A 26,414-nucleotide genomic window follows, 5' to 3' on the forward strand; every position below is an offset into this window, starting at 1 on the left:
GTGTGGGGTATTTTGTCTAAACTTGCAGCTATTTACTCAGGGATGATCAGAGAGGACCTTTCGCTTGCTTAGCAGCACATGTTGTTTCTCATATGCCTCATCAGTATTAAGCACAAGGATTCATGGCAGGGATACCCTTGTCAACTGTAGGTGTCCAAAGGGGCCAGACTCTGAATCAACAAAAGGCAGGGTTGCAGCTGAGCATAGTGCCTCAACTCGCCCTAGTTATTGTTCTGTCAGTTTTTTTACTTTATGTTAGTTACTTTTTTCTGTCAGCCAAATGCCCCAGTCAACACTCCTAGTGTTGTACAAACACACAGGAACACATGATGCTTTTCCTAGAGAGCTCAGGTAATGCCACCTAGTTTATCAGAAAGTCTAGGAGTACATACAGATGTATTTAGTTTTTTTGCAGCAGCCATGGGTAACTAGACTATCTATTTAATTGACTTCTTGGTGGTAAATTGTTTTTAAAGAAGCATATGAAGAGCAGAGTCACTGCCTGATCTGGGGCTCTTTTTATTTTGTTTCACGTTTTCTTTTCTACTCTAAGCCACCAAATAAACAGAAAGCCCAGAAGGGTAAAATTTTCTAAATATACCTCCCCTGATTTTGTGTAGTACATCATGGCCAACATGATGCTGCTCTAGACTGTAATCATCAGCCCTCAGGGAGGATGTGTGTGATTCAGCAGCAGCAGGTATACTTCTGGGCTAATGATCTTTACAAATTAACACTGCCCAATGCGTCCTTCCCTTCTCTACATCTCTTGGAGACACAGCTCACCCAGCTTCTGTTCAGCAGTGGGTGTAAATGAGTTTTAGGTACAGCAGGGGAGATTTCCCCTGTTATGCCAAGCTCGGCACAAACTCTCATTTTAGCTTTCCTGCTTTCTCTTCTTTGGTTTTTTGTTTGTTTGTTTGTTTTGTTGTTTTGCTGTGGGGGTTTTTGGTTTGTTTTTTTGGCTTTTTTGGTTTTGTTTTTTGGGGGTTTTTTTGATTGCTTGTTTGTTTGTTTTTTTTAATATAATTCTGCTTGGTATTACACTATCTGAACATCGTAAGTATCTCCTGCTAAGACTAACTGCTTCCTAGAACATGAAAACCTCTGGCAGACTTAATCATGACAGCTGGGCTGTTTGAAGTGTCTGGGGTTTTTTTGTTTGTTTTTTTGTGGTTGACATAGCACACAGGAGGATAGTAACATGTTGGAGTATTTCTGACAGGAAATCTCACTGGAGGAAGTGTAAAGGAGATTCACATTTTCTGACTGCATACACCTCAGAGACCTGTAGCATCCCGTCCTATTCTTGCAGGAGGGCTTTCTTTTGCTCTGTGGAGGGCTTTCCATCTGTGGTGAAACAAGGTTGCTGCACTGGATGAGGTGGGACAGTCTCAGGAAACTGGTGCCACCTCTGGCCCAGGGCTCAGGAGACACCACATGCCATGGGCTGGGCACTTGTGCCAGTGCTGAGGGAGCATGGGAAGGAGCTATAAACCAGAATGAATAATTTTTGAGTAATCCAAATCAGTTGACTCTGATCTAGGCAGAAATTTCTGAGAAAATTATTTTCTTTGTCTGGTGAGGGGAGCCAGAATAACAGTCTGGATCATCCACCAAAGTATATATCACCCAAAGTTTATGCACCCATATGTATTTAATTCACACTTCTGGTACTGTGGTTTGGTTGTGTCTGCCACTGAGAGAGTTTTATCTGAAAATCTGAAAGGTGGTAGGTGTAGACTGAGGCTCACCAAGGCAATGTTCAGATCATACCTAGCTCCTAAGGCTTTGCTAAAACTCTAGAGGGTTCATGTCCATACTAAGCCAAAATATGTCAGTGTTTGAACAAGAAAAAGTCAATTTTTCTGTCAAGTGCTTACCTGAGTTCTCCAAAATGACATTTTTTTGTAGAATACCACCTTCATCCATACCTGACATTACTAGTCAAAAGTTTCCTGTGTGGGCAAGAACTGAGCATTCTTCTATCTTATGTAATCAGAGCCCCACTCCTTCCAAGATGGGTGTATGTGTCAGGGTAATTCACATGTGCTTGCACATGTGGTATCAAATGGAAGAATGAAATTCAGCATAAGACATCATTGTACATTTGACTAATAATCAAATAATGTCACTTTGGCCATGTTTCATTTATTTATTATTTTTATTTATTTGAATTAATTTATTTTAAAATTTATTTATAATTTTATTAAGTCTGTTATTTGAGCATATTTTCTGCTTTGGGGGACACTTAGAACAAAAACTGAATTTTAGAAGAGAAAGAGCAGAAATATTAGTTAATGTAAAATGTAGCAAGAGAGCAGTTTTACATTTCATGCAACAGGCTTTTTATCCTCTCTGTTCAAGCATATTGGAGCTTGAATTAATGAGTGGGCAACACATGGTGATTAGCAGGTCTGAATAAGGGATGACATCAAGGTCTTCTGACTTTGGTGGGATCACAGTTTCTCCTTTCCCCTAATGCAGTTTTGATCACTTGGCTTATTTATGATGTGCAATCTGAGAGGTCAAAAAACTGTTTTGCTTTTTGGTTACCTGCTTTCTTAAATTGAATTATATTAGGAACTGTCACCTTCTTTGATTTGCTTTCCTCTATCAGTAGTTTGCCAGTGGTCTTCCACCATGAAAAACAGCAGCTTGCAGCCAGTCCTCAGTTTTAAGAACTCTGCTGTGGCAGAGATCTGTGCACTCAGTAGATCTTAAGGTTTTTGTTTAGAGCTGTTTTTTCTGATTGAACCTTCAATTTGCTTTTGACTTCGGTCTCAGGTCTGGAAGCACTGTCTTATTGGTAACTTGTCACCAGGTTGAAATTGTTTTTATGATTTGTAAAAATAAAATGTGGATGAGAAAATTTTTCTTTACTATATTCTGTTATAACTTACCTGGAAAGTCCAGAATTACTGTTGGACAAGAGAGTTACTGAAAAAAACACCTGAGCATGAGGTGCAGGAGGCCTCCTCCGCTCAGCTGTATAATGGTAACACAGAAAAAAAAAGTCTCTTCATGTATTCCGTTGTATACGCAAAATCTGGGCTCTGTTACAAAAGTTTTGGGAGGTCCACGTTACTAAAGTTTCTTGACAACTAAAATTATGTAGAAGAACGTTTTCCCTTCTCACTTCACATTGTATTGAACAAACTCATTCTGTCTGGCTTGTGTAAAGACCAGAGCAGTTATAGCTTCCTTCAGCAAGACACTGGAGGTGGAAAACTGAGGGGGGAGTATTACAAATGGACATAAACTTACAGCTTTTCTCCAAGTGATTTCACTGAACAGCTATGCCAACTTAGTGTGCAGACAGGCTCAACACAGCCTCCAGCAGGGCTACCTAAGACATCGCCAGCACACTGAAAGTACTTCCAGCCTGGGCAGAGAAACCTAATGCAGGGAAGCTGAGGTTGTTAAGCAAGGTCTCCAGGCCTTCCTCTCACACTGGCCCTGATCCTGACTCAGGCTGATGTTATAGCAGGAGCGGGGAAGCTGGGACTGGACCCACTGTGTCAGCTTTTGAACTTCTGCTACCCCACCCTTATTGCTGGACCACATAAGGTGGTGCTAGTGTAGTGAGAAAAAAGAATTGGCCTCAGGAAAATCCCTCTGTGAAATAGCTGCATTTTGGTAAATAAGGTGGTGCACCAGCACATCTGTTTTCCAGCCTCACTGTCAAGTATTTGCAGACATCTTGGGAAATGTGACTGTTCAGGTGGTCTTGCCTGGCAGAGAAGGTGAGGGACAAGCTCCTGTGCTTGAATGGGCAAAGTGTGAGAAGACATGCAGTATTTCTGAGAAAAACACCTTGATTGGTACAAAGACTTGACAGTACCATCAGAGCAGTGAACTCTCTGGGTACAGGTTATGTCAGCCTCTGTCTAGTTCAATAGAATGAGCAGGAACATCAAGGCTCTGCAAGATTCTGGTGCAGAAAGGCAAAGTTGGAATAGAGAAGAACAGCAAAGATGAGTCCTAATAATCATTTCAGTGAGGTGACCTCAAGAGCATTGTTCTGAACACATCTGCACTTGCAGAGCCCAGTGAAGGCAGGTCGTGGTCACTGACATAAAAAGCAAGTACCTTGTGATGAGAAATTTAATTTAGATTTAGATAAAATACCAGAGCTTTAAGGCCCTGTGACAAAATAAACAGCACAGGGTTCAGATGAGATGAGCACGACTGAGCATCACCTTTGCCTGCATCTATATTCATAGAGAGGTCAGAAGGTAGGTCAATATTTTAGCATGATTTGAAGACAAGAGCCTTGGAGATGGAATGAGAGCTGTGATATCTTATAAAACTTGTCTAGTTCTAGAGGAAAACCATTGCTTAGGAGTTACAATTTCTTTTTGGTGTTTCCAGACCAAAATATTTAGCCGCTGCTGGTATGCCTGTACATTTTTTCTGGAAGGAAAGCCTCTCCACCTGTGTGCAATGCCTGAATGCTCCAAACATTCCAAACAATCTTCAAAGCAAGTTTGAGAATGAATCCTTTAAAAAGCATGCGAGTGCATTCATGTTTTGTGAATAAATGAGATGAGTCACTATTCAACCTTTTTTGACTTAAGACTACAAGTACTACTTGACTATAGCTATGGGAATGCAAATAAAATTGTGAGGACATACCAGTGTAGTTGTCCAGTAAATGCTGTGTGTGTGCAGAAAGACATTCCCCCTGTAAAATAAATCCAGCAGCTGTTCTGAACTGTGTGCAAATATTGATACCTGGGGAAGTGTGAAAAATTTAAAATTTTTTTTTTTTTTTTTTAATCTTGGGTGTATAAATGCCAAGATCTGATAAGCTATGAAAGGATTTTAAAACATTAGTCTCCGGCAAAGCTTGTGAACTGACACTCAAATCTAAGTTTGTCTATTTGCAATTGTGGGCTTCCCTTCTTGGTTTCTGGAAAGGCACTAACTGAGTAAGAAAAAAAAATAATTAAAAAAAAGTAAAACAGTTTCCAACAGCTTTTTTAAGTTAAAAAAAAAAAAAGCATTCTGTGCAGCTGATTTTTCAGAACACTTCAGCACTCACGACGTGGCGCAGCTCACTTCTCATCTCATCTACTGAGTCAAAGTCACTGGGTTTTCAAGGAAACTTTTGGAGTGCTCAGTTCAGGAACGTCTAGCCACAAAAATCACAGAGGAGCTACCAAGCATTTTTGACAACAGATTCTACTTTAGACATCTAACTGGCAATTTGTTGTTCTGAAAGTAAGGCGAACTATGTGCTGAACTGTGGAAAACTTTCTTCCAAGCATCCCCCTTCCCCTCCCCCCCTACCCCCCCGTTTTAATTTGTCCCTCAGCATCTGATAGCCCTTTGAGGCAGGTACTTAAACCAAGAGCAAAACTGTGAAGAACAAGCATGTTGCATGGTGTCAGAAGTTCTGGAAATGCTACGAATTCTTACCAAATCAGTGTTTTGTTAACATTCCAAAAGTAACAAGAGTGAATGTGCCTTTAACAGTACTGATAGTTTATCATGTTCCGTTATGATACAAGAAAACAAACCAAGTGTCAATATTTTGTGTGAGTCATTCTAGCTGTACAAAGGACTGCTTGAGTGTGCTTTTGAAGTACTTCAGTTAACCCTCAGTTGCTCCCGCAGATACAGAGTCCTGGGGTCGTCGGGGAGCGGGGGGAAGGAGGGAGGCGAGGGCCCGGTCGTTACAGCCCGATAAAATTTACAGTGAAAAAAAGTTTGCGTTTGCACTGTGACGGTATCAGAGCCCAGTGTGCGGCAGAGGCACGACCCAGAGAGGAGCCGTGTCAGGGCTGCCGTGCTTGCCGCCGGTGCTCACGGGACGAGTCTGTGGAAGTGCTGCGTTAACAAAAATAGTGCGAATAATCAAAATAATAATGAAAGGGGGAAATATCCGTTGGCCTCCTGAAGCGAAAGGGAGAGGGTCTTGAAAGGGAGCGCTGGTGCCGGTGCCGGCGGCGGCCGCGAGAGGGTGCGGCGGGAGCGCGCTGCTGGTTCGCAGGTACGAGGACTGGAGCACCGGACCAGCAGCGGCCATTCCGCGGGTCCTGCGCGGGGATTGTGTGGTCGCAGTTGCCTTTTGCCCCAGAGATGCGGGGCTTTGGTCTGAAATGGGTGGGAGACTTTTAAGGTCCTTTGGGTCTGTGTGTACTTCAGCAGTACCAAGGGATGAGGCGAGGATGGCAACTTGTTAAAGGAAAAGAGGGGAGGGAGGACTGTGAAGTTGTACTGAATCTCAGTGGATGTGCAGGTAAACTGGTAGAGAAGCTGAGGTTGACACTTAGGGCCTGGCAAGCACTCTGCTCTGTTCTCATGAGATCACAGGGATATCCATGAACATGCTTTTCTCCTTTTTTTTCCTTCATCCTTTCTTCCTTTCCTCTACCACTTGCTTCCTCCCTTTCTTTATACCTTCCCTACACCTTTCCTTCTTTTTCTCTCTCCCTTCTTTCATTCCTTCCTCCTTTCTGTCCATCTGTCCTGCTGTCTTTTTTTTCTTATGCCTCCTTCTCTCTCCTTTTCTTCCTCCCTCCCTCCCTTCTTTTCTCCATCCTTGCCTCTTTCTCTACCTTTTTCCTCCTTCTTTTTCTTTAATTTTTTTCTAGTCCTCCTTTCCTTCCATCTGTCCTTTATCCTGCCCTTTTCATCTGCTCTATTTGTGTTAATGGAGGGGAAAAAAAACCAACCCAACCCAAAGCATTTCATCAGGAACAGATGGGGATCTTTAACATAATCTCCTGCCTGTAATAACTACCAGTGTTTTATTTGTGCACAGAATACTACTTGTGTCTGGTTTTTCGTTTCTGGTTGTGGAATTTTCTGTGGGAGCATTAGATTTAAGGAGAAATTGACCATGTTATGTAGTTTGTTCACTGTGGACCATTTGACTCCTCCTACCTCTGACAAGGAGTCCACAGGCTTCACAGCTCAGGCAAGAAGAGAGAGAAGATAATCCCTTTGTGACAGTTCACTTGAGAGCCTCATTCCCTCTAGGTATCTCTTTTGCAGGTTTTATGAACTGATGGCCCTTCCACCTCTATAATCAGGGGGGAATCCAGGTCAGGCAGTTTGGGCTTGGCATTCAGACTTGGACTCAGGCTGAGCCTTGCTCAATGCCTTTCTCCTACATTAACAGCTTTCATTTCACCTCTGAGTCAAGCACATGCCGTGTCCTATGGCTAATGGTTAATCCCTTTGAAGACAGTTAGGGAAACATGCATGCATACCTGAAATGACTAAACAGAGTCCTGGTAACATCCAGTTGTGGAAGTGGTTGATAGAGATTTTCCCCACTGCTGTTACTTCCAGAAGAGTTACATTATAAATCCAACACTGGGAGACTCAGTGTGCGTATGTGTGATATACAGTGACTGACTTCTCAGAATCTACCTTTGGGAAAGTCTACTGGATTTTGCAAGGAGAAAGAAGGGACTGTTCTGTATATGGAATCTATTTATGTATTTAGACAGTACGCCAGTAAATGAAACAGGATTCATTATTCTGTTAATGCATTTTTTCACGTAGCCTTGAATTGTGCCAAATAAACCAATAGTGTTGCTATCATCATAGTTTTTCGAGGTCTAGATGAAACCTGTATCCTTCAAATTCCCCTCCGTGAAAGAAGCTGAGTCCAAGAGCAAGCTCCTGTTGCCTAGAAGCCTATAGGCTATGCTTCCAAGGTCACATCAGATCAGAGTCTGATCCGAGAACAGAAATCAAGTTGCCTGACCCTCAGTCTAACCTCTTTCTTTAAACTACCCTGTTTCCTGGTGAATGGCCATTCTAGAGATAAAAATATGAATGTAACACAAGTCTGTTTCTTGCCCTGTTTTTGATGTGCAAAAAGATTACTTTCCCTCTGTGCATAAAGGGTTTCCTGGAAAGCACAGAGGGGAATAAAAAGTGTGTGTGTGTGAGGGGGTTAGGTACCAGGCACATTGCTGTCCCACTGGTCCTCTGATCTGTGGCAGAAGCCTTTCCTTGGAGGATATGGAGATGAAGTGAATCAGGGAAGATGTCAGTTATGCCACTGTGCCAAACCTGCATTTTTGGACTGTGTCACTGGTAAGTTTTGAGAGACTCTCCGGGAAAAGACATTATTAGAGAATTTTTCCCGCAGATGGATTCCAAGAGGAGCATGTCCCAGTTCAAAAACAGAAAAGAAACTTCTTCTCTTTCCAGTGAGAGCAATATGACCTGTGTCCCAGGGTAGCCAGGTGCCTCCTTCTTTTTTCTGCCTGCTGCTGTACTTCTGCAGTGAACCACACCAGCTTTACAGTAGTGTCCTGATTATCTCAAGAGAAATTACTTTCAGAAAAGTTAGAAAGTTTTTAGTTAGTTTGTTTTTATAAAACAAACCTGAAAACCTGAAACCTGGGGGGTGAACTCTTTCTTGGAAAGAGTGGATTGGAAATGCATAGGTATAAAGTACACCGTAAAGCATGTATTCTCCATAGGAGAGCTGGGGGATGAATGGAGGCAACAATGTACTTGCAATTAGATTGAAGACACTGATTTTAAAAGTGAAGGCAGTTAAGCAGAGAAAGGACATGCTTGTGTGTGTGTGAAGGATTTCTGTCCCTCACAGCATTTCAGGTGAGTACTGGTATACTTTTTAAAAGAAATGCTATAGTTCATATGCTATAGTTAAGATATGCTATAGTTCAACCAACAGCTATGGGATGAATGCAGATCTTGCTGTGTAAGGTATTATCTGTGTGTCAGGCTTCTAGTCTGACCTTCTGGGCAATTTATTTTCCCAGGTTCATCTTTTTTTATATTGATACATTTTTATTTCAATGTGGGTTTTTTTTAAGCATGTTGCACATGGTTTGAGATAAGGTGCTGCAATTGTACAAAAGGCTAAGTGCAGATGTTAGGTGACAAAATGAACTATGAGGAAGAGAAACTGTCAGTGAAATTGACATTGTCACTGTTAATCACAGGTTTTTCTGGCTGTGTGAAGCGCTGGCAAGGTCAGAAATTGTAAAACTATTTCAGAGCATTTCTGAACTTTAAAATAAGGTCAGAGAGGGGAATTTAAAATAGATAGGGATCCTTTTAACTCAGGCCTACTCATATGTTTTGGTATTGCTATGCCTTGGTTATTTCTCCCATCTGTGAGTGAGTGTCTCTCAGCCCATTGTGTCCTTACTCTTGGAGTGAAGACCATCTCAGTGAGGAGCCTTTTTGTAGTGTTAGGGCCCATTCTATCATAAAATTCAGCACACATTCTAGATACAAGATCTCTCTTGAGGCTCTGTTCCACAAATAATAGAACCCACTGGTCCCAGCTGCTGTTGTTCTTGTTTTCATCCCCAAAGTGCTATCAGTCCTCATCCCTTCTGCAGCTGACACTTGACTGGGAAGCTGTTGGCAATACCCAGGCTGTTCCATGGTGGATTTTTAAATGTCTCTCATAGTTCAGTCTAGGCTTCTATGACTTTCCCTCAAGGTGACTTTGTGTGTAAGTGCCATCAAAGCTGAAGTAAACTGACAGGTCTACATAGCTCTTTTTCTGTCCCTGTGCTGTAGTTTGAGTCTTTGTGTCTGTTTCTCTTTTGTTTCCAAAAATGTTGTATTCTGCTGCTGTGATGGGTTGTACTAAGTGCTGGTTGTGAAAGTGAGCTTGTACCTCCATCTTACTGGCAAGAGAGAAAAAGCATGTCAATAAGATCAAATTGCAGGAGGAAATTGCTGGACATGTGAAAATACCTCATTTTGCAATCTCTTCAAATGCTTGCCTAAACAAAAAATGTTTAGGATCATTGCCCTCTTGCCACGTAGTGTGTGGCCTCTGTGTACTTGTCGAGGATGTTTCTATGTGAGGATGCCAAACCATAAATTTTGATCAGACTGTCTCCAGTACAAAAGGCTTCTCAGTGCTTTGGCAGGGAGGCTGCTTGTGCTCTACCATCTCCACCATGAAATGAAATAGCTCAGAAATTGCTCTGATTTACACTATCATTCAGTTTGAAGTGTCACTTTCCTACTCACAGTGCCAGAAGGTTTAGACACTTTCTGCTGCCAGGGGAATCACAAGAAGGATCCTGAAGCAGCCCACAGTCTGTGCTTCCATCTATTTCTGAGCTGCGAAAAAACAAGTATACTTTAGAGGGCCCTTATACTGTATGCACAACTGGCAAAGAATGGATGGTGATGCTGACTTGCTTCAGTGTAGGCAGTTTTCTCTATGTGTCCCTGGACCCTGTGTACAAAGGGCAGGGAAGACTAAAAGTCACTTCTAGTGATTTTGAGGCAAATTCACTGAGGATTAAAAGCTTTCATCTAAGACTTAGAGGAAAAAAACCATGAACAAGGCAAAGACTGTATACTAGCTTTACCAAAATCACTTGTAGAGTTGAGGGAGGCCTTTAGATCATAGACACAACAGTGGATCCAATCCTTCCTACCCATTCCAGGAAGTTCTGAGGTCACCGGATCTATGCATTTCCCTGTCGTATGCACAGTAAGGCCCTGAAAGGAACCTTATCTTCCAGCTTACTTAAAAGCAAGCTGACCTGTCAAGAATGAATGAAACTCCTTTAACCTCACTGGGGCTCTTTGCAATCTTGAGGTTGAGCACTTGCCTAACCACTGTGGCTAATGGAAACTGTTGGGGCTGTGTGAAAGATGCAGATACCCCGCCTATGGTTAGGTTTCCTTTTCTCGCAGTCTACATGGGCACCCAAGTATTTTAAACTGTGAGTAGAACATCATCCTTTGGTGAGTCCCAAATGAGCCAAGTGAGAATGCAGTTAATGACACTGCAGATTATTTAAACAGAGAATAATATAGGGAGTTCTGTTCTGCAAAAACAGTATTTGGAAGAAGTTGAAATGATGCTCTGTATCATGTTTGCTGGCCAGAGATGTCAGGAAGAGAAAGATAATGCAATTAAATATGTAATGTTTCCTGACAAGGTTAACAGTTAATTCAGCTGATCTATGAAATCAAGCGCTTTGGCACCTTATGGCATTTTGAGGTGTTTGGCATCTTTTTCATCTTATTCTCTTTGCATCAGCAAAGTAATAGCTGTCTCTCACTCTACTCTCATCTACTTAGCTTTTGTAAAGAGAGGACAAATGTGCTTTTTTCTTCCCTCAAGTCATTCTAGAGCAGTATTAGTGAAAACATATGCAGACTTGTGAACACACATGCACACTGGTCCATCACGACTGCAGCAAGAGATGGGTTAACTTTGAAATGTTCAAGACTTCCTAGAGTTATATTACATCAGAGAACTTCCACTGTCAAGAAAAAAAAAAAAAAAAAGGCTTATTTTCTAAGCCATTTTTAACTCATGGTTCCATAAAATGCTGGAGCTTCTCAAGAGACCCCCTTGGGAGTGGTCCTGTGAAATGTGCCAACAGCTGAATGGCACAGATTTGGAAAACACTGCTGTCCTTACAGAGTAGAGCTGAAAGCCACTGTGAGAAAACATTACATTTATAACCCTTTTCATTCTGTGTTAATGTTTTAAAGAATTAATCCATGCTCTTCTGATAGTGTTGGGAAGCAAGCTCTTCATAGAAAAGCAGAAATCTCCCCACCGTGGCTTTTCCATGGGAGGGAAGTGTTGAAATGTCTAGAATAGTGGGTTCCCTTTGATATTTATTTTTTTTAAGCTGTAGTTGGTTAACAACTGCTGTGGCAAATTAAAGAAATACCGAGCAGTCTCATTCTCTTATTGCCTTATTTCATGGTATGTGTCATGATATTTCTTGCTCTCAGTTTGGTGGCAAAACTCAGCCCATTTCAGATCAGAGAACCCACACCTAAAAGAACCCAGGCACAAGGAAGAGCTGTACCTTGCTTCAAAATTGAAGGATAAGCAACAACTTGGAATATTTAGAACCAGAGTTGTTTGTGAGGTTGTTTTCATTCATAAAACCATGGTGAGTGCTGGCTCTATGACCAGGGAGAAGGTGAGATAAAAATACAAGAGAGGGTTACCCTCACAGTATTTTCACATCCTTCTCCTAACCATTATCAGAGTACCTGTGGGTCCAGTGGCACTGCCTGAGGATTGCCATCTATGTTCTGGTGGAAATCTCCACCTCACCAGAGCCAGGTCCCTCCCTGCAGCCAGCATACAACTTCCAGGCCCCACCAGAGGAGTGAGAAGCAGATTGTGCATCTGCTTCACACCACAAAGGATCATGAGTGTCTCACCTGACCTAGCAGTACTTCCCTTTTCTGAAGCTTGATGACCTGGAGGACTTTGCCATAGCCAAGATTATCATAGTCAGTGATATATGGTTCATTTTTTTCTTGTCTCTTTTCTCTGTGACCCACCATTATCTGCAGATGGAAATGGGATCCTAGGCTAGACTTGATCTCTGTCTGACCTCAACATGCTTGAGGATGGAGTGAAGGATGGGCTTGTGAGCCTGTTTGACAAGGGAAAAAATTGGGTGTGGAGGATTTTTCAAGCAGGAGTGGAGGATATGCACTTGACTAGCAATGAATTTATCAGTATCTCAAGGAGTTGTTCCTTAAACAGCTGCCCATTTGTTATGTTCTTAGTTCTCTGCTGATGTCCTGGTGCCTGCTACATCTCTTTCTTTAGCACCATCATCCACTTTTCTAACAATCCCTCTTGTCTGGAGCATGCTGTATATAACGTTTCTAGGGAGGAATGTGGGGGTGGAAAGACCACATGAGGTCATAAAGTTTTTGTGGAGTTGCAATTTGATCCAAGAAGTGAATTACCAGGTGCTTCTTCAGAGAGGGATTGGGGGTTATATTTAAATACCTCATTTAGTAAGGCCTTTTACTCCAGAAGAGAAGCAATTCCTTTTATTCTCTAAATGTGCATTTGTTTTACCATAGCATAATTCTGGGATGATGTTTAAATTAACAAATTAAAGGATAAAAGAAAAAAGACAATTCTACATAGGATTTATGTATATATACATAAAATAAGACAGAGGATTTTACTAGGCTACTGAGCAATAGAACTTTTAATAGGTAGATCTTTAAGTAAGCATTTCATAAGCATTTCAGATGTTTATTTTCAGACATTTTCATTTACTTTGCAGGGAAGCAAGAGAGAATGGGTACTGCCCCAGTACTGTAATCAGCACTTGAACTCTTGTGTTCCAGGGCCAGGGTGGTTATAGCTTTCACTAATAGGCTTTAAGCAGTAAGGGGTAGCAGAGGAGCTTTGATAGCACTTTGCAAATGGATGTACTGCTACTAGAATGGTTGGATAAGCTTCTTGTTGCAGAGGGTTCACAGGAAAGGCGTTATAGTCCTGTGCGCTTTAAGCTGGGGTGCAGGTTGTTGTGACTTGGGTGGGAGGCTGCTGGGTCTCCTCCTGGTTCTCAGGCAGACAGAGCTGATGGAATCATGGGTTGTATTTTCTTCCTGCTGTGTTTCTGAACAGCAGAGTTGAGCACTGACCTCCTGCCCACTTGCTCAGGCATTCAGCAGGGAGGATCAGCTGGAGGCAGTAATGGTGCTGCTTATGCATGCTTGGAAGGCAGGAGCCTGTGGTCAGCAGACTGTTTATGCAGGGACACCTGGAAAGCTCATCCAAACGAGCTTTTAAAGTGCATGCATTAAGCCACATTGGATCATCACTAGCATTCTTTTTTCTTTTTTTTAACCTTGCTCTAAACCAGCCAGAATTAAGATTACTTCATTTCTGAAGGTGTGTCCCCACCACACTGTGAGGTACTTTAGATTCACACTTTAAGTTAGTTAAAAAGTTTTGTTGTCTACCCTGTGCCAACAGCCCTGAAATGCCTTCCCTTTGCTGCTTAGCTTAGGATAAGTCTCTAGCCCCAAATGAGCCCCCAGAGGAAGCAAGAGAGCCCCATCCCATAGTACTGCTGCAGTGTTACACGAGGTGCTACACAGAGGCAGGGAAATGTCACTTTGGGACTGTGTTCAAGAGGATGGAAGAAGCGGTGGAAAAGCCAGGGGTGGGGATAGGACTGGGATTTGTGGGGCTGGATAACAAGCAGTGGGGAATGAGTGAGTGAAGAGAGATTCTTGGTTGAGAGCAAGAGAAGCAGGGAGGAAGTGAGAGCAGAGAGCTTGAGAAGCAAGATGTGGCTGGGCGATGAAAGTGCAGGAGGAGTGGAGGAGAGGGACAAGGTAACTTTTGGCTCAGTGGGAGCCTGGAGATTGGGAAAGAGGGTAACCTGAGACATGACAAACCTGCAGTGAGGGTGGGATGGGTGGGACAGAGAAGGAAGGTGGTCTTGCAGGGGAAGGCAAAAGGCTGCTGATGCAGATGGATTGTGCAGCTCTACTTCCCCCAAGTCCAGCTGGCAAAATGACTTCTTTGGCCATCCTCATCATCTTTTCCGCACCTGCACAGCCACATTGTTTCCATGCAGTGGCCATGGCAACTGAAGTTTTTGACCAGCTTCCCTAGGCTGGTAGCCGTAATGATAGCCATAATGAGTATTGATGTAGGGGAGGGGTAGGCGAGCAGCTGCGGAGCAGGGGAAGTTGCCTGAGTACAGTAATCGTGTTTGGCAGGTCAGGGGTGAACCCTGGCCTGCGGGAGTTGTACAATGCCCAAGGCTAGCAAAGTGGTGTTATAATAAACCCCAGATGTTTCCGCTATTTACAATGTATACGTTATGTTTAAACCTGAAAATGCATCCTCGAATCTGGTGGGTAGGGAAACAGTTATTAGCTGCTTGGAAATGACTTGCTGGTAATGTATCTGTTCTCCCTTGGTATTTGCTGTTGCCTGTTTAAAATATAAATCTTCTAAGCAGAGACCCTCACAAGCAGTTTCTTTGCCAAACCAGTGGTTCCGTTCAGCTTCATGAGAAACAGCACTGTCCCCCTGACAATTTTTTGGGAGGGTGCAGCCTGGGCACAGCAGCCCTGGGAGCCGTGCTAGCAGCCCATGTGCGTTGGTGTGGGAGAGGCACTGCTGCCAGGCACCAAGTGTAGCCAGTCACAGGTGTGCAGAAAGCACCGTTTAATTTCCCCAGACTAATTGTTTTAGAACTCAGAGACAAAACCCTTGCTGGATGTCATGGCCCACAGCAGAACCACAGCAACTTAAAGCATTTAATAGGGGGAGGAGGATCTAGTTGATTAGACTTTCATGTCAAAACAATGGCTTGTCTACAAGAGTAAATTAGTAAGCTAAACTGAATTTACAGCCCAGTGATTGTTCTGCACAAACCTTCCAGGTGGCCAGTCCTATAGCTGGTCTAGGCAAGGCATTCAAAATATTAACATTTAAAGTGAATGAGTTCAATTGTGGGGAGCCCTGGAGCAGACGTTCCTCATTCCTGTCAGAGATGAACCATTCTGAGTGAATTTGCTTTGGGAGTGAATTAAACCAAAGCCATCCAAATTCAGAAGACATATCTTGCTTTGATGTTTTATTGGGTTTAACTAACTCAAGAAAAATACAGACGTTCAGTGATTACCTGATTCATGCTTCATGCATGTCCCCTGCCTGCCCCCACTTCTCATGCATCAGCCTGCACTATGCCACACTTACTCCCTGCATGAGCACTTGGAATACATAGGGTCTGTACCTCTGAGACAAGTCCTTTGTGTCGGGACTGGATGAGGAGTGCAGTAAGCTAGGCTGTGTGAAACCATTGCTGAGGGTCAAGCAACTGTTTGCACAGAAAATGGCCAAAAATTGAGTTCTCATCTGGATGCACCAGTTTAATTTACTTCTGCCAAGAACCTGGTAGCCCAGGTTACCTGGGGCATGTGGGAGAGTTGAGTAGTCACATAACACAGGACTTGTCATGTCTTTGTATGGCTTTTGGTCCATGTAGAAGTGAATCTTGGTGGTCAGGGAGAAAACTGTGCTGATTTTGACCGTTTTTGATGAGTTTCTCTTCTTGGTTCTCCATTTCTACCCCAAACACTCCATGTGCAGCTATCTCATCACAAGTCTACTGTGGATTCTATTAAGGGCAATGTCTTTTCTTCCAGAGCTTTATTGTCCTCCCACATCCCATGTGTCTGCCTTAGGGTGATTCTCTTGAATTTTGGCCCCAGTAGACAGCTCCCCTGTTAGCCATCCAGTTTTATAGTATTTCCCGTCATGAGAAGGGATACAGTACAAGCATTCTGCTAGGCAGGCTGCCTGTGTGATGTTGATGGCTCTTTGTACCTCTTGCTGATTTCCTTGGATTCATAATTGTGTGTGAAGGACCAGTCATAGTAGTGGTTTCTAACATGATACTCCAGTTTATAATGCAATAAGACACTCCAGTCATTATGAATTCAAAGCTGGAATGATTGAGTGTAAAGTAACTAAAGCTCTGTAAATTCATATCCCATACCACAAACTAGCTTCTCCACATGGGAAGGCTAAAGTTTAGAAATGTTAGTTGTCAGAGATCTTTTTTGAATGCTAGACTCATCTGCCTTGCTGATAGAAAAAAGGAGATTTTTATGTTTTTCATCTATTTCCATGTGATGGCAAATTTGTTCAAAGTAAAGTTGCTGAGTAAGAATTAAAACAGCAAAAACCTGCAGCCTTTTCTCCCAGTCTATATGTAAAACTGAGGTGCACCCCCTTTTTTCTAGGATGTGATGACTATACTTAAATGTGACTTCTTTCTTTAGTGACTGAATTCAAAGACAAATTCTGCTTTTCTGCTGTCCTCTCCCATGTCATGAGCAGATTAAACTAATGGAATTAGGAAATTCTTTTTCTGTATTTTCATCTCTGTCCCTCTGCAGTCTCTTCAGTCAGATAACAAATACATCAGATAATATATTATTTCCCAGCATAAAAAAAAAAATAGAATTTATAGAGTGGTTATGTGTATGTTCAGTTACACAACTGTCTACAGAAGTGGAGGGCAGAGACAGCATATCTGCAGAGCCCAGAAAAATAATTTATCAAATTGAGAATAAGGACTATGCTTAACAACAAAGAACAGTGCAAAAATAGTTAGCATCCAAGGACAATCTCTCCTTTTTTATGATTTTTGGGCAAAGATTGGGATACAGGAAGGAAAAAAAAATTATTAAAACTTGCTGTTTAGGTTTAGTGCTTCTTCTGGTTAATTAAATCATGTTTAGGACTGGGTAAGCAAACCAGGGAGATTAACAGATGCTAAAATTCTCACTACTATCAAAACAATTCCCTCTTGTGATCAATGAGAAACACTGAGAAACAAAAAACTTCATGATTTTTTAATCTACTCAGAAAGACTCATATGAAGAACCTGCAAGAAAGAGGGCACTTGACCCTGTAGCTTTTTGTCTTTCTTGGCTCGGAACCCTGGACTTCTGTGATTAGATGCTGTGTTTGCTGTGTGTTCAGACCATGCTGGAGAGGTCTGTGAAGGCTGCAGATGGATGTGCCATGCACTGCCAGCAGAGATGATCACTTTGTTGTTGTTTTGCTGGAATTTGACCCTTCTCTTTGCACTCTCAACGCATGTCAGCTCTGTTAATGAGAATGCCTTTTGGGCCCTTTCACACCTCCCTGAACACAGTGTGTGCTCACTTCCTCTGTCCCCATCACTAAATGCTCGATTGTTCTGGAGGCTCCAGGAAAATGCTTTTTTGATACCAGTTTTGTACTACTGGAAGTTCATGAAGCTTATGAGATAAAACACTCTGGAAAAAGAACATTACACCTGGAAATAATGACTTCCAAAGTTAATTCCTTCCAGAAGCAATGATTAAAAGGGAAAAAAACAGTAGACATTTGGTATAATGATGCTGTTGGGTTTTATTATCACGTTTTCCAGCCATGTTGAATTTTATGACACTTCTCAATAGACAGAGATTCAGAATGAGGTGATCCTGTGAAAAGAGTATGGTTATCGTCTACAGAGCACTTTTCTCTCTGGATTCATTCCATTTGTCTTAGAAAAATGATGGTTCCTGCATGGTTGCTTCCTAGATATAATTCCCTTTGCAGCCAGAAGGGGGACTCAGGATATCAAATTTCAGCAGATGCTTCAAAACCCTCTCACGATGTTTCTTCTGAACATCCTTTTCTGATACTGTTGCAGTTCTTTTATGGGTTTATCCATCTGTCTTTCATAACTTTCATTTTCATAGCTTCTGTTATTATATATTTATCGATTTAGGACAAATTTCACAGAAAGAAGTACTGAAATGCTAGGGCACATGGAACCAAGTTGCATTCTACCAGGAAGAGGCTTTGGTGTATCTGTATCTGTTTGTTACAAGGATTTTCAGCTCCTGTATTACTGGGTCTCTCCACAGTTGTATCTTCTTCCCTGGTGTGCAGTTTGGATCCCAGACTGTAATTAAGAAGGAAGGATTTTGGTGGTTGTGACACACAAACACAGGGGAGTGTTGTAAGACTCAATAGGGGGTTCTTGGCCTGCTTGGATGGACTTCAGACCATTGTCTAGCTCATTACTAAAGAGAATAAATAGACATTGTTAAGCAGAGATATGCATGTTGCTTGTGGTAGTGAAATAATCTGTGATAGAAAAGCCAGAGGTAAAAAATAAAGGTAGAAAAGCCAGATGGTGTGGATGTATCATTTAGGCAAACAGCAGACTCACCTTTTTACTCATCATCAGGAAGTGGTGCCTGCCACTGGGCTTCTTGAGGGGCAGCCCTGGTCTCTGTACTTATGCCACCTGGCAGGACTGAATTGTACAGGAAAATTAATACACCTGCCAGTTATCCTTCTGGGGCTGCACAACAGTTTCCATTGTAAACCCCCATTTTCCCAAACATTTTTTAAGATCAAGCTTTTCTCTTTAATTTATTCATGTAATATAAGTTTCTTTCACATGTCTACTAGAAAATCTGGACAAAAGAGATGACTGGCAACTCCCTAAGGTTCAGCACAGCTGGGGAGAAAGTTTTGCATTCTGCCTGTTACGTGCTGTTTTCAGTGAAAGTCCAGATTGGAACTTGACATGATAGCATCTTTTTTGGGATAATGTACTATTGTTTGGCCCATGAAAGACTGTTTTTTTTTTTTGTTTGTTTTTTGTTTTGGTTTGGTTTTTTTTACACTACTAAAAGAAAGAAGTGACAATATATAGGAATTAGTCTGAACACTACACAGTCGAGATGCTTTCTAAAAGTAGGCTTAATTCTGGTTTGATACTTCCCACTCATTGCTTGGGAAAGCATTCCTTCTGTGTCATTCAAGAAGCAGTATCCTCCTTTAAGGGGTTTTGCAGTTATTTACTTCAGATGGTTTTGGAGATGAACAGTGGCACCATGCAATGATGCTGTAGCCTTTATTTTAAATCTGTCTGTGCTAGAAATAGATAAGCAATCTGCTGGGCTGCTGCAGCGTGATAGCAACACCAATGTGTGGAAACCTTCCTTTTTCTCACTCAGGTTCATTTCTGGGGATGTGTCTTAGGGTACTCCTGTGTGAGATTTTGAATGTTGGCACAGTAAGGAGTGTGTAGATTGCTGCCTTCCCTGCAATTCAGCCATCCAAATGTCAACAAAGCTGGTTTGAGGTCAAGTGGGACTCTGATGGAAACAGCTTTGCTGCAGATTGATTTGAAGTTGTTCTATTAATGCTCTTCAGTAATTTCTCAGCAGCATAAAAGTACGTTTTATGGGGGATGCTATGTGTATACAGTCCGGGTGATTCATGATTGAAGCTGGTCTCCTGGCTGGGAACTAAAAGCAAAAGAATTTCCTGGTGCAGAAGTAACAACAAACTGAAACTTTTTCTAGAAATTATATGGAACAGATAGATCACAGGTGATGATTTGCAAAAGTTGCCAGCTCAGTAGTATCAAAATGAAGCTGTATCCTTAAGAATGAAACAAAAAAGAGACTAGGAAAGGGATGGAATGCTTTTCTGATTTGTCCATTTGTGCAGAGTTTTGTAATCACATTGATATCTTTCTATCCTCAGTGATAAATGCATATCAAAATGTATGAGTATGAACACACAAAGTCACTGTCATTAAAGTAAGATTTCTTAAATCAATTCAATTGAAGCAGGGAGAGCATTGTCTCTAGAAAGACCTTTAAGGATTAATTTAATCCAGAAGTTTATTGATTCAATTAATTTGTAAAGAAATTTATTTTAATGTGAGTTTAATCATAAATTAGCTTTAAATTAGTTCTAGTGTGTTCACAGAGTCTTTGCATTGGTTTAAATAAAATTGATTTGTGCCTTACTTAGAAATCTGGATATGGATGTAGATAAGCTCCATACTTTATTTTTCCCCTTAAAAAGGCCAAAGTAGGTTTCTCTGTCTTCTGGGGTGAAAGGCTAGCTGTATCAAACCAGTGACAAAGCATTTTATTTTCACAGGGCCTGAATTTTACCTTAGTGTTACGCTGGGCCTTCAGTTTTTATCTCATAACAAATAAAGCCCTGGATACTTGCACACTTGTTAAAATCAATTTTCAGACTGCGATTTTATCCAAAACCGTGACACAGAAAAAACTTTTGTAAGCTTAAAAGAAGTGCGGGGAGAAAGTTTTACATGATTTACAATATCTTTATTCTATTTTACTGGCAGCTAGCTCAGAATTTATGTGGAGCTTATTCTCCAGTTCCTTTTTAGCTAAACTTTACAACAGTCTCTGTTCTGTTAATAAGGAGCCTAGACTGGGTAGTAAGGTTTGGTAAATTATGCAGATTACTTACTACACTTTATATATCTAAATGTCTCTATAAGGTCTGCCTGTGACTTCTACACTTACCCTTGTACAATAAAGGCTGTAATTCTTCCCTGGCAACAGATGCTGGTGGCCACATCACAAGGGTAGGATTCATGTGATGTTAATTAATTAATGTTTAATGCATGTTATTGTCTCTTTCACATAGTCACAGATTTTAGGACCATTGAGGAACTTTGACAAAAGGTTACATAAACACCTGGCAAGATGGACTTGACCAGAAGCTCCAGGCTTGACAGCCTGGAGATGTATTTCACGGTTTTTTGTATTTGTGTAATGATCCCACTCCTTTGTGGTGCACTGTTTAATATTCACACAGGCTTCCTGGCATGCAATTCCACCCCTTACACTTGATCTGGAATATATTTTTCTAAAGCCTTGTAATTTTTCCTAAATAATTTTTGAACTTTTGCCTACAGTCCAGAAACTATTGCAGAGTTGCATAAAGTGTTCCTGTCCCTCCTCCGGTGACTGCTGGACCATGGCATGCTTCTGTGCGCTTTACTGATCATGTGGTTATGGATTTTTTGGAGGTTGACCTTTAAAAGGATACCTAATCTTGTCTAATAATTTAACCAGAGAAGTAGATCCTAAGTAGATCTTTTTGTCAACTGCTCCTGGTTGCAGGTGCTTGGCAATGTTAATTCTTAAGAATTTTGCTTAATTTTCCATTTGTCTGAAGATAGCCTGCATACGTTTTCGAACAGGTCTGACATAAATATTTTTTTTCACTACAGTTTCCTTTTCTGTTTTGCCATAGCTGTGAAGTACAAATGTGAGGCTCAGTATACAATGCAAGTAAATTATACTGAAAAATATACCATGAGATCCTTGCTGCATACTGTGCATGCCTGGAATGTTACTTGCTCTTTTGCTGAGCTGGGCTTGAGATGATGGTTTCTGTGCCATGACCAGGTGTATCCATATCCTCAGTTCCTGAAATGACTCAGGTGGCTTTTCATCTCATTGACAACAGTGTTTGCACACCTTTTGGTAAAAAAGTAAGATTTTGCTAACACATTCCCAATTGATGGCCACCTCAGTCAAGTGAAGGGGAAAGGTTAAGTGTCATGTCTCTGGGGGAAGGTCTACATTTTTGCTATGAGAGAGTGCCTTTTTGGCACTATGCGATCAGATTGACTTTCCTTGTAGGAGGAAAGTCACACACTGTCCTTGTGTAGGTGTTTAGGACCTACACGTTTTCCTTGTGTAGGTCTGAAAGCAGTTATCTTCTGAAGTGACTTAGGAATGGAAGCACACCATGTTCAAACAGCAATAGTGCCAACGTTTTCTACCTTGTGAGAGAGATTTCATCAAGCAGCCGCATGGGGATTGCTCCCCCAGGTGTTATGTGGCTGGGATGGAGCTGGCACATGCTCTGTGACATCTGTGATCAGCACCAGAAAAAAACTCCTAAGAAAAAATTCAGATGCGATGCTGGTTAAGTTTGGGTGCAGACAGACTCTGGGGTTGCAGTGGAAGGGTGGCCTTTGCCTTCCACATGTGCATGTGGCCAGCAGGTCCTTCTGGTTTTCTTGTTCAACATGGAGAGTTGTTTCAATAGTGAGAAAATTTGTGGGAATCCTGTGACTACAACATTGTCTGATGCTATTTAAAGTCTGCATCATGCATTCATGTGGAAGACATATATGTTGTTTCAGTACATATATGACTGAGCTCTCAACTTGAATAGGGAGAGTTTGCCATGCTTAATTAGGAAGATCTCTGACCAGGTACTTAGAAGAGTGTTGGCAATGTCATTGGATGCATGTTGTTATACTTTCTCTTAACAATTCCGCTACCTCAAGAGGATGAGGAAGATGCAGTCGTGCTACAAATAGACAATTTATCGCCATGAGCGGTCAGTTTATTGTCTGATGTCTGTACACTTTTGTCTGTGAAGTGGAACTACTGCAGAATCAGAAAATGCTACAAAGCAAAGAAAACAGTGTAAGCCAGAAGAAAAAAAAATGGGCTTCTATATTATTAGGATAAAGGGAAAGTAACCACTTATGTCCCTTGTACCTGAGCATCCCTGCTTTGTTAGAACAGTGTGAAGGGAAAGAGCATAATGGAGAAATGTTGTGGAGACACAACTAAAACCAGTAGAAATGGAAAAAAGTTACTAAAGTGCATAGGATTTGAAAAGGTTACAGGATTCGACACACAGAAGTCCTCTCTGTGTTTTCTGATGATGGTTAACAGAGGAGTGTGTGAGAGAATACAATGTGAGAGGGAGAGGAAGACATGGCTGCAGGACTTTCTTGCCCTCAAATTGAAAGACCAAGGCTGTAATAAAGCTATAAAAAATAATAAAAAAAAAAGTCCTACCAATATGAGAGAAAAAAGGGAGCTATGCTTTTTCATCAGTAATCCAGAGGAATAACCACTGAAATTATACCAAAGAAAAATATTGTTGTCTTGTGCATCTGTCCTTCCTTCCTTCCTTTTTTTTTTTTTCTTTTTTTTTTTTTTTTGCTGTATTTATTTTTCCCAGTGTGATCTTAGAACACACCAACATGGCTACAGTGTACCTCAGCTGAGACCCAAAGTTTAAGTTTTGTGTACCTCAGCACAGTGATCTGGTTAATCTTCCAAGTCTGGCTCTAAGACTTAGTCTGACACCCAGCCAAGGTTACAGTGCAGTCACAGCCTTTGCTTTTAGGTGGTACAGCTCTCAGCTGCACAAGTTTCTGATAACTTTGCATGCCTTTTTTCAAGCAAAGATAAGAGGTTAGTGAAGAAAATACTAATGCTAGAAAGCAAAAAAAGGATGCAGCAAGCTGTTGTTCCTCCCTTCATCTGATTTCAAGGCACATGACTTCAGACAAACTGCTTTAGTGTGCAGTCTTGGAATTCGCCTCCTAAATCAAATGTGGCTTTATGTAAAAAAATAAATCACTGAGTACCTGCAAGTCCCCTTGAAGTCCATGGGACTTATGCCTGAATAGCATTTTTGTGCATTGGATTGCTGTAATGTTAGTGCTCAAATAAAATTTGGGAGTCTGCCTTTATGCACTTAGGTATGTAAAATATGGACCTGCAGATTTCTATATTGACTTTATGAGTAGTTGTCCATGCATCATTTATTGGATATCAGAAATATTTAGTTTATGCCGTCCCTACATTTCCAGTCTGTATGATCAGGTTTTGGTATTGACAGTGTCATCAAACAGGATCATCCAAGTTTATCAGGGATGCAGCCAGTTGGAGTCAGCTGAAACACGAACCAGAGGAGAGAGTATTTATGCAAGCAGTCTGTGTTCCTTCAGACACGATCATCAGTAAATAAATTAATTGTTGAACTTTTAGTTGTAATCTCTATGTTAGACACTTGCTCACACCCGGCTTCTCTGGTGAAACCTAAATCTTGCTCCCTTTGAATGCAGTCCCCTGTCTCTGAGGAGGCCTGAGCTGAGAAACTGATACCTTGAGTGACTGCAGGAGCCTGGGCAGCCTGGTATTATCTTGTTACACAGCATAAATGGGAGGTCTTGGGCTTTCACTCATTGGCATGATACTTCTAGACATGCTGGTTTGCCACTACCATCCTTTTTCTGCATCTCCTGTAAATACTTTTTACTTGTAGAATGGAAGGGGGAGTAGTGACTCCCCATTTGCACAGTACTTCTTCCATGTGTCTGCTTTCAGTGCTCCGTTGAAAATCCTGCCTTCTAAAAGTTATGTTACAAAGCTAGCTTGTGATACTCCCATTGGAAGGATTTACTGTGCTTCTTACAGGGTGAACAGAAGGAAGATAAAAGCAGGTTCACAGAGCAGCTTCATAGCTCTTGCTATGAAGCTATGAACACAGGATTGACACACCATGAACCTGAAAGTATCTAACCCCAGATAAAGAGTTACTTTAGGTGGAGATGTATGAGTTTGGTGCACTATTACTTTGAAAGGACCGAGTGATGAGCAGTTCCTGATCAGGATAATCTGAGCTGCTCTTGGCTTTGTGATTAGCTTTTGGGAGTAGTTACCCTGAATTATAGTAGCATTTACTTGTTCCTAGCTGGTCCAGCGTTCAAAGAACATGGTTGTAGTACTGTATCCCTCTCTACTGCTCAGTTACTTGGCTTCTGGCAATGTTGCTAGCCAACACTGTGGCACTGACCTTTCTTTTGGCCTTTACAGCATCTAAAATTTCTGGACAAACATCCTTTTAGCATCACTGGGAAGAATGAGATTTTGTGGGTCTTGGTTTTATATCTAGTGCTCAAGATAAATGTCAGGGTCCTGTTTTTCATTCTGCCCTTCTGCATAGCCAGAAGTATTCAAATCATACCAAGACCCAGAGGCTGAAATATATCTGGCAGTATTTTCAAAAGAGTTCAGAACTGAAAAGTTCCTATTTAAGTAGCCAAATTATTTTTTTGGCTTTCCAGTCTCTCAGCTTGTGTTCACTTACTCTGGTATTCTGGAGAACTGGTTGTGTAGGATTATCTTCTGTCATTATCCACACTGTTTTATCATGTAGGTAATCTGCACAGAGACTCTGCATGCTGGAAGGAAGTAGTTTAGGAAATGTTTAGCATCCAAATGTTGCCTGAGAGAATAATATGAGGATTGAAACACGGAGAAAACAGAACTTCCTAGGGGTTTGTTTTTGTCTAAATAGGAGCAGTATTTGATAAATCTTAAAGTAGTTTATATGGTTTATACCAAAGGCTTTAGAAAATCTGGCCCGCTGATGATAAACTGGAGCTTGATTACAGTCTCACATGCAAGGGGAGAAGGCTTTTTGGAAATAATGTAATTTGTCTTGCATTACTGCCCTGCCGTGAGCATTATGATTCAAAAAACCAAGCCTGAGACAATAACACCCAAGGCAATGGGTGTTGTTCTTGTGGCTTCTATTAGCACTCACCAAGCTGTTGGTCACAATTTTGTGCAGCAAACTGAACGTGTGCATAGTGGAACGTATGCCTAATACATTCCTGTTCTCCGACTCTCAAAAGGTTTTGTGCCTTCCTAGCAAAAGAAAAGATGGGGGGAGGGACGGAGACTGGGGGGAACAACCACTGAAGGAATTTCAACTGAAAGCTTGTAGTTGTGTGATAATATTTTGCAGGTTTCCTGTTTAATTTGTTCAATGTGTTGAGCTTCCATGCAGATTAACTATGTAATCAAACACCAAACACTGAGGGTGAGGAGATTACCGTTCTTTGCCAAACTCACCAAATTCCAGTGAGAAGTTATCTAGAGTTGCACATTATCAGTGAGTCTTTTGCAAAGAGAATATGGAAATGCGTGTTCCTTATCTGCAATGATGTTATGCAGGCCAGCAGCAGACAGACGTTTCTGGAAAAAAAAAAGTTTGCTAAGAAAATGACAGATATTCAAGCCATCTGAATAAGAAGGGATCTAACACCTTACTTGCTTTTGCCTGTTAAGTCTTCCAAATATTGCGGAGCTTTTGCTGCCACAGGTGCTTGTGGATTTGTGAAGGGTTTCTCACAGCCCCTCCTGCTCTTGCCGCCCTGATTTCTTTCTTAGAAAATCTGTCAGACAAGAGGAGGTCCTGAGAGTGTAAAAAGCTTGGGATTAAACACAGAGTGCCTTTCTGTGTGTCTAATTGACTTTTAAAATGTGAAGCCCTCCTGGTTTTCCCCACAAAGAATACAGATACAGTGGATCCCAACTCACCTTAGGTTCAAGTGGCGATGCTTTCTGTGTGCTTCCACATTTAGTTTCTGCTGTTTCTCTTGGGAGTTTGTCTGTGTTCTTTGCTACCTGGCCCTTGTCATTTTGTGATGGATGGCACATGTAAGGGCTCTAATTCTGCCATACCAGAGCGGCTC

General features: G+C 41.5%; 1 protein-coding gene across 9 annotated transcripts in view; it reads left to right on the top strand.

The window, feature by feature from the left end:
* NRG1 (neuregulin 1) overlaps nucleotides 1-26,414 on the top strand; it is a 285,176-nt gene that overhangs the window by 108,768 nt on the left and 149,994 nt on the right. The window lies entirely within an intron of this gene.

The sequence above is a fragment of the Heliangelus exortis genome, chromosome Z (genome assembly GCF_036169615.1).
Source record: "Heliangelus exortis chromosome Z, bHelExo1.hap1, whole genome shotgun sequence".
Classification (NCBI taxonomy): Eukaryota; Metazoa; Chordata; class Aves; order Apodiformes; family Trochilidae; genus Heliangelus; species Heliangelus exortis.